Source organism: Mesitornis unicolor, unplaced genomic scaffold (genome assembly GCF_000695765.1).
Source record: "Mesitornis unicolor isolate BGI_N332 unplaced genomic scaffold, ASM69576v1 scaffold17021, whole genome shotgun sequence".
In the NCBI taxonomy this organism is placed as follows: Eukaryota; Metazoa; Chordata; class Aves; order Mesitornithiformes; family Mesitornithidae; genus Mesitornis; species Mesitornis unicolor.
In genome coordinates, this window is record NW_010164753.1 from 18240 (window position 1) to 25952 (window position 7713).

The following is a 7713-nucleotide window of genomic DNA, read 5'->3' on the forward strand; positions in this document are numbered from 1 at the left end:
GACAGATTTCCCCATCGTAGTACTCTCTGCCTTACAACTTGCTTTCTACCCAGCACTGCGAGGGAAGGCAAGCAAGGGAAGATCTTGCTCCTGCTTATGCCTTGAAGCCTACTGTGGTGCTCAGCACTGCAGATGCCTCCGGTAGGGTTTTGAAGGCACTTTGCACATCTCCTTAAGGCTCTCCTGACTTAAGGCTTAGAAAGCAATTGTGGTTTGCCTATTCAAATTATAAGCAGGCTATGTGGTGCTTCTCACTATATCCTTTCCACCTCGTGCTCAACAACACATTAGTTTTGGGTTAGCTGCATGCTGTGTGCCAAGCAGCACGTTGACTGGACAGGCTTAGGCTGGACAATAAGTCAAGATCGAAAAAAAACCAGAGATCTAAAGATGGAAAGAAAAATCAGGGAGTAAAGAAACATGAAGACTTTAGGATATACTGTAGGCTGAAATTTTGAAGGATCACAGAATCACACAGAATCACAGAATCGCTCGGTTGGAAAAGCCCTCTGAGATCATCACGTCCAACTGTTCCTGTCTACCCCCTAAACCATATCCCTAAGTACCTCATCTACCCGCTCTTTAAACACATCCAGGGATGGTGACTCCACCACCTCCCTGGGCAGCCTGTGCCAGCTTCTGACGACCCTCTCAGGAAAGAACTTAAAAACCTTATCTCTAACCTGAACCTCCCTTGGCACAGCTTGGTGCCGTTTCCCCTTGTTCTATCCCCCATCACCTGGGAGAAGAGCCCAGCACCCACCTCTCTCCAAGCTCCCTTGAGGCAGTTGTAGGTGGTGATGAGGTCTCCCCTCAGCCTTCTCTTCTCCAGGCTAAACAAGCCCAGTTCCCTCAGCCGCTCCTCATCAGGCTTGTTCTCCAGAGCCCTCCCCATCCTTGTGGCTCTTCTCTGAACACGCTCCAGAATCTCAACATCCTTCTTTTAGTGAGGGGCCCAGAACTGAACACAGCACTCGAGGTGCCGCCTCACCAGTGCCAAGTACAGGGGGATGATCACCTCCCTGGACCTGCTGGTCACACTGTTTTTAAAACAGGATGAACCAAGAATTAATTTTAAGTGGTCAGAAACATGGAAACCTTCCATGGCAGTGCCCTTATTTCCCTTGAAAAAGTCTGAATTCAACTGGTTGGGAAAGCATTAAATATAGTATCACAATCAGAGTGCTACAGGACTCTACAGGAAAATAAATTGCAAAATTATACTCTATGAATACACCCAAGTATACACTAAAAAATGCACAGTCCTTAGAAAACCTCGGCTATTTAACAGTTAAAATTGCTTAATCAAATACTCAGCCATGCTAAAAACATGTGATTCTATGTTTTGAGCCTTGTACTGAAAATTGATATTCAACATGCAGAACTAAGTTTTTTGTAAGCAAGGGCATTAGGAAATACATTAAAATTTGTGTCTTTCTGTAAAGCCCAGAGGTAAATATTTTTCAAAAATATCTAGAAGGAGAAGGCTAAAAAGGAGTGAAGAATGTAAACTGTTTCATGCACAAAATCATTCCAATAAAAAGTAAATAGCAGAAGGGTTATATAGCTAAAATATGTGAAACCAAATGGAAAAACTCACTACTGTGGTTTCTTGAAAATCTCAGATTGACCTAAACTCTCCAACCCCACACATGATCTGGCCCCACTCCTGAGTTTGGCTTTGTCTGCAATACAGCACCTATTTTTACGTCTTATTTCTGCCTCCAGTTGGAGCTGAAGCCTTCAGCTTGACAGCTCATATCCTGATCCAGCCTCTGACAATATTCAGTGGGCTACAAAGAGCATCTCATCTTTCCAACCCTTGACAACATCCTTTCCATTAACAGACTAGCCTCGAGAATATGTTTCCATCTCAAAAGGAGGTCTTTAATTCCATTAGGAACGAAAAATCAAAGGAAGCAAAAAATAACTGTGCAGTGGTCCAGCCCCATCGGATGCTATCATTAAAGTTAAGCATCTCGCATATAGTTGAGAAAGAAAAAAGAAAGGACCAAATATTTATAACCAGTATTTTGCTCAGCTCAGTAGCAGTGGTTCCATTGTCAGATGAATGTGGAATTTACTCAGGTACTTGATCTTCAAAGCCCTCACTTAAATCTCAAGTTATTTGCCTTGACTGCACCAAAAATGCCTATTCTTTCAACAGGAAGGCGGCCAAAGGATTTCTGACAATTAAAAATAAAAATTAAGAGATTTCAAAGAGAAGACTGATCTTTCTAATAAAAAGCTTTGTAATAGCTGGAACAAAAGGATAGCTATGCAATTGGAAATTTCCACTAATAAATATCTGAATTATGCATCTGCCAGTCTATTGGAAGACAATTATGGCAGTTTTTTTCCTTACCATCTAATTAATTCACTAATGGTTTTGTTTACAAAACAGGCTAGAGGCTATAATAAATTTGATTGCACTTCAGAATCTGTGTCCAGATTTCTCTTAAAACATGAATAAAAATGAAAAATGCCACACTGTCCATTTTAAAAGGGTCTTGTACAGCCTCAGTAAAATCTGGCTGAAACTAAGGCTTTGTTTTTGTGTGTGTGTCTTTATGAATCCCCATATTGTAAAAGACTTTAGCTCTTAGTGGCCACCATCCAGCCAAAAGTACTTCAAGGGTCTGTTTAGTATATGACACCACAAAACACTTTCATTAATGGCTTGGATTATGAAATAATAAGAGTGTTTCCAACTTTGCATCTATTAAAATAAAGCCAGAGAGGGCTGGGAGCATTTTTGAGAAGAGCAAGGGAATTCAAATTAATTTTTACAAATTTATGTGATGATTTGAAATAAAAGGGACACTGTTTAGTAGCAGCAAAGTGCTGCCCCTGGTTGTCTGGCTCTACCTGAACAGAGGAAGGTCCCAGTTGGACTAACGTGCCTGGTTTGGGCATCACTATAAAGAGGTGAGAGCCAGCTGGACAGTGAGGAACAAGAATGATCATGGGCCTAGAAAGCATGAATTAGATGTAAAGCTAAGAAGAAGCTTGTTTATTCTTTTAAAGAAAGGAGTTTTTCAGGTTCACATGAGAACAGTTTTCAAATCAAAGCAACCCAACCCCAAAGGTTGTATTCATATGTACTTCAAGCTTACTACAAACTACAGCAGGGACATGTTAAGTATTAGGAAAACTCCTCCTGAGAATCTCCTTCCCTAACGACTTCAACAACAAATCAGGGAAAACTGGTCAGAAGTGGTTAGGTATATCTGACGCTGCCAGGACGACGATCTCTTTAGATCCCTTCCAGCCCGAGGTTTAATGACAATATGGTTGAAATGTGTGTTCTAAGTGCCACCAACTTCCAGAAAACTGCTGAACATTAAAACATATGGTCAAATGTTTTATCGAGTCAGGGCTAAAAGTTGAGACTGTCCTTAATCTGCCTATTGCCTACTGCCTTCAGGACATCCCAAACCATATGTCACCCATAGGAGTGCAGAAGGCACTGCTTCCTCCAAGCTTGCATGCATGCAGGGACAGTGAATAAGCCTGTAGGTTTTCACTGGCTTATCTGCCCTGAGAAGGGAACAAAGACATAGCTGAAACCAGCTCTCAATCAACCTTGCAATGGGATGTGAAGAAAATGTTTTTGCGATTTTATAACAGGAGTAATTTAAAATCTTCTCCTTCCTGCATTGTTGAGTGATTGTTGGAAGCGATAAGTGTGTAAATCAATATGACCAAAAGGCATATGTTCAGTTGTCAACCTGATTTTCACTCTACCTGTGCCCAGCCATCACCTACATAGACTGATTTCACAGCAGAAATGACTCTAACCCTGTATGTTCAGATACACTGATGCATTTATTTCAGAGCTGTCTAAAATAATCTTGATTTAAATCCAAAATAACTGACCTGGGGCAGATGATTAGAAATACAGGGTTTAAATTAAAAGGAAATTAAAGAACGAAGACATGAGCAATAAAGTTCAGCAGAAATGATTTATGAAGGCTGAGGACATGTGACCTACATCTCCATTCTCTGCAAAGCAGAGTTTTGTGGGACATGAACCTGAGCTGACATTCCCTTTTCCCAACGTATTACTGAGGCACCTGGATCCCAACACAAAAGACGCTCAACTGACACGATGCTGAGAATCTGAGCTGCAAAAAACAGTGGATGCATCTGTTAATCCATGCTATTAAAAACCAAGGAGTCCATTCCTACTGTTTTCTTTCTGCTCTCTTAAGGGACGTGTCCGCCAGCCGTGTCCCGGAGCAGCTTGCGCCTACTTGGCAGCCCTCTGAAATGCGGGAGGGTTGCCCTAGGAATGTGGCACTGGCTGGGCCTGGGCAGACTGTGGTCTTTCCAACTCATTTGCTTGCTTTTCAAACATTGAGGATCACACAGGTCCTGCTGTAAGGGAACAAAAGCCTTTATTTGCTCTTGTTCCAGTGGCAGAGCTGGTCCCTGTCTAAAACAGCACAGCCAGTTTCTCCACTTGAGAGAAGCCTGGATAAAAGCTGATTACATAGTCCAGTTGGGGATAAAGAAGGAGAACAGCATCCATACGGACAAGACATTTTGCAAGAAGCATCCAGCAGTCATCAAAAAACTGAGCAAACTATGTATAACACCAATGCAAATCTGTTGGAAATGTCTCGACGTACAAAAATAAAACTAACTAGAAAATCAGGACAAAAAGGTATTTCCACGTGTAATCGCCACAGGATTGAAAATTATTTCAATTTCAGGCTATCTTGCCTAAAAGCCATATACTTCAGTACGACTGAATGGAAGGGGTTACCTCTCCAAATAGCCAGCATTCACAGAGGTGTCTGGAAAAGCAGCGTATACTGATGCAAACCACAGCTGGAAATTAAAACACAGGCCAATGGGAGTGTTATTGCTACTTGGCCAGCAAGACCCAAAATTGAGACAGACATTCCAGTTTCCAACCAGACACCACCAGTCGTCCTCTTGAAGGATACAGAGATCCTCTGCTGGGGTGTTGCCCGAGGTTAAGATATAAAATTCCCCTTCCTTGCAATGTACTTTATTTATTCAATTAATTTTACTCTTGGGAAGTGCAAAACTGTGAATTCTTTCCAGGAACAAATTCCAGTGCTGCTGTGCGCCAGCAGGCTACTGTTAACACAGGCAGGCAGTAAGAGTCAATTCCTCTGATACATTTTGCATTAGTTCATTTTTTTAGCCTTAAATGATAAAACATATTTTTCATGGAGAAGGCAGAAGCAAGAGGTAGCAATTCTAGGCTCAGTTTTGACAAAGAGAGTATTTTCTTGTTTTAATAACAAAATTTCCCTTGGTGGTAAAGAAAAATAATAACATTTGGAGTATTAAGCTAAACTTTTAAATATCTTTTATCCTTCTCTGTGTGATTCACTATTATTTAAGAACTACAGAAAATTATCTTAACCAGCATTTCCCTGCTTATTAGAGCAGTGGCAGTGTGCTAAATGCACCCCTGAAGAAAATGCCTATGAGGTAATGGAAACATTTCTCCTGTCTGTGGCTGTGTAGGTGACACCAAGGCTTCATGAAGGCTTCTGAGATTTGGACATTTCCTAAATATTAAGCATCTTTACCCAACTGTGATCTGATACGTTAGAGTGACAGAGCAGGTCCACTCCTGCTCCTCCTCACACCTGGCCAAATGTCATGCGTTGCTGAGATTTCAAGACTTCAAGATTTCAGATGTCAATATCTTAAAGCTTCCAAATTAACTCTGTAAGCAGCCAACGGTAGAGGACTGGCCCATGCCCATCAGTAACAGTCCAGTTTGCCTTTGTATCTGTGTGGTTTGAGGGTCCCATAAGCAACCCTTCATGCAGACAAACTCATGCACCTTCCCAGGAACATCTTAGGTCTTCAAAGTTTGACAGCACACGTCAAAAAAAGCCTTAAAATTGAAAACAAACCTCACAAGCTCCTTCACAAGATTCAAAACAAGCCCCAGACTGATGAGTCCCTCACTACAGGTCACCTCAGGCACAGAAGTGAGCTGTCATGTTAATGTAGGAGACAAATCTCCTGAGTTTTATGTTGTTGTCAACAGAGGGGAAAGGGCCTTCAAAAGGGAGGTTCAGTGCAACCTGAATGAAAATCCTTCTCTAAAGCATCCTCCACAGCAGATGACTATAGAAGGAGTGCAGCAACAACAGCCTCCACAGGCTATGCATGAGCTCTTGTGACTCTCAACAACAGTTGCTAACATCAATTGAATAAACAAATCAATAAAGAACCAAACCCCAGGAAGGGACCAATGCTCTCATGGACGTGCTGTCCTCCACACATTTTTACATACACCCAAACAGGAGAAGTCAGAAATAAATTACATCAAAGAGCCAGTCACACTTCTAGCACAGAATTTACCTGTTACCATCGCAAATATTCACCAAAACACTTTGGCTGATTTTCCAGTTCCCAACACTGCAGGTCCATTTGGCTCTTGCAGGGTTAAGTGGGGATTTCCCTGAGGTTTCATGATGGCAACAGTAACTCTGTTCCTTTTTCTGCTCCCAACTTAGGAGGAGTATGTTAGGAGTTCCTAACATACTGTACTAGTGTCCGGTATCAAAAGCTCCTCCGTGGTCAGCACTGTGATAGAAACTAAGCTCCCTCTTTCTATTCTAAGTTTTTGTATTTACATGGTATTTCAAACAGGTCACCCAATGGCTGCTGCTTCAGTCTCCTCCTGCTCAGGCTTTGTTTAATAAAGACTACAGAGCTCTAAATCCAAGCAGAGTAAAAAGCAAGCTCAGATTTTGTCCTTTCTCTGAAACTTTGCAAAAATTAAGTAGTTTTCTGTGAAGCACTGTCAGAATTCAAACATCAAATCTACAGCTTTTGCAATAACCAAGTAGATCTATCTCAAGACCTGAAGTAGAAACTGCTAAACAAGATATCATTACACCAGTTTGGACTAAGATTTTAGGTTTCACTCAACAGCCACATAGCTCATCAAGTTGCTGGTAAAAGGCAATCAATGCCATAACTATAGGAACACTTGGAAAGAGAAGATGTGTGCTCCTCTCTCAGCCTAGTACATGAATTCTTCTTGGTTACTGCAAAGCATTTATTATTAATGAAATGCACCTTTCTTAAACCATTAGAAAATACATAATCCCACCACATAATTTTCTTCCAGTTATTCAGGTGTAATATGAAAGAAAAATTAAAAGACTCATAACACACTGCTTTTTCTAGGACACCACGCAAATTTCAAAGAAGAAAAGGTTACTCACCAGTTCAACTCGCCCAAACCCTCCGACTCCAAGGGTGTCAATGATGTTGAAATCAGACAATTTCAGGTTGGCAAAGAAGGCAGCTTCGGCTTCGTATCTGGATTTTTTTATGCGAAAAAATGGAAATTTCTTAGAGGTGCAAACATGAGTACTGCACAATACTGTACCCGAATGGCATGAGTGTGGAACAGCCGTTACCTGCTTAATTTCCATCTTATATCTTACAGTTTGCTTTTATTCACATTCATTGTTTTGCTGGTCCCAATTATAGCATCACTCCGATGTACACCGTTTTCCAAATGAGAAAAGCAAACGTATCTGCTGCATGCCTACAATGCAAATGTCTGGTACTGTAATTCAGCTCCAGCTACCCAACAAACACTACATTTTGACATTTTATATTGATCTTCTTGTTGGTGATTTTTTTTTTTGGTTGTCTTTAAGTATTTTTGGATGATAAAGTCTCTCATAGGAGTTTCTC

General features: G+C 41.1%; 1 protein-coding gene across 1 annotated transcript in view; it reads right to left on the bottom strand.

Annotated features, from left to right (window-relative positions):
• The window catches only part of PRKG1 (protein kinase, cGMP-dependent, type I), a gene marked incomplete at its 3' end in the record, with an annotated part of 22669 nt that extends 15338 nt beyond the window's left edge, over positions 1 to 7331 (bottom strand). Inside the window, exon 1 of the mRNA XM_010194426.1 lies at positions 7233 to 7331. The remainder of the gene's footprint in view (positions 1 to 7232) is intronic.
• Between the last annotated feature and the right edge of the window lie 382 nt (positions 7332 to 7713).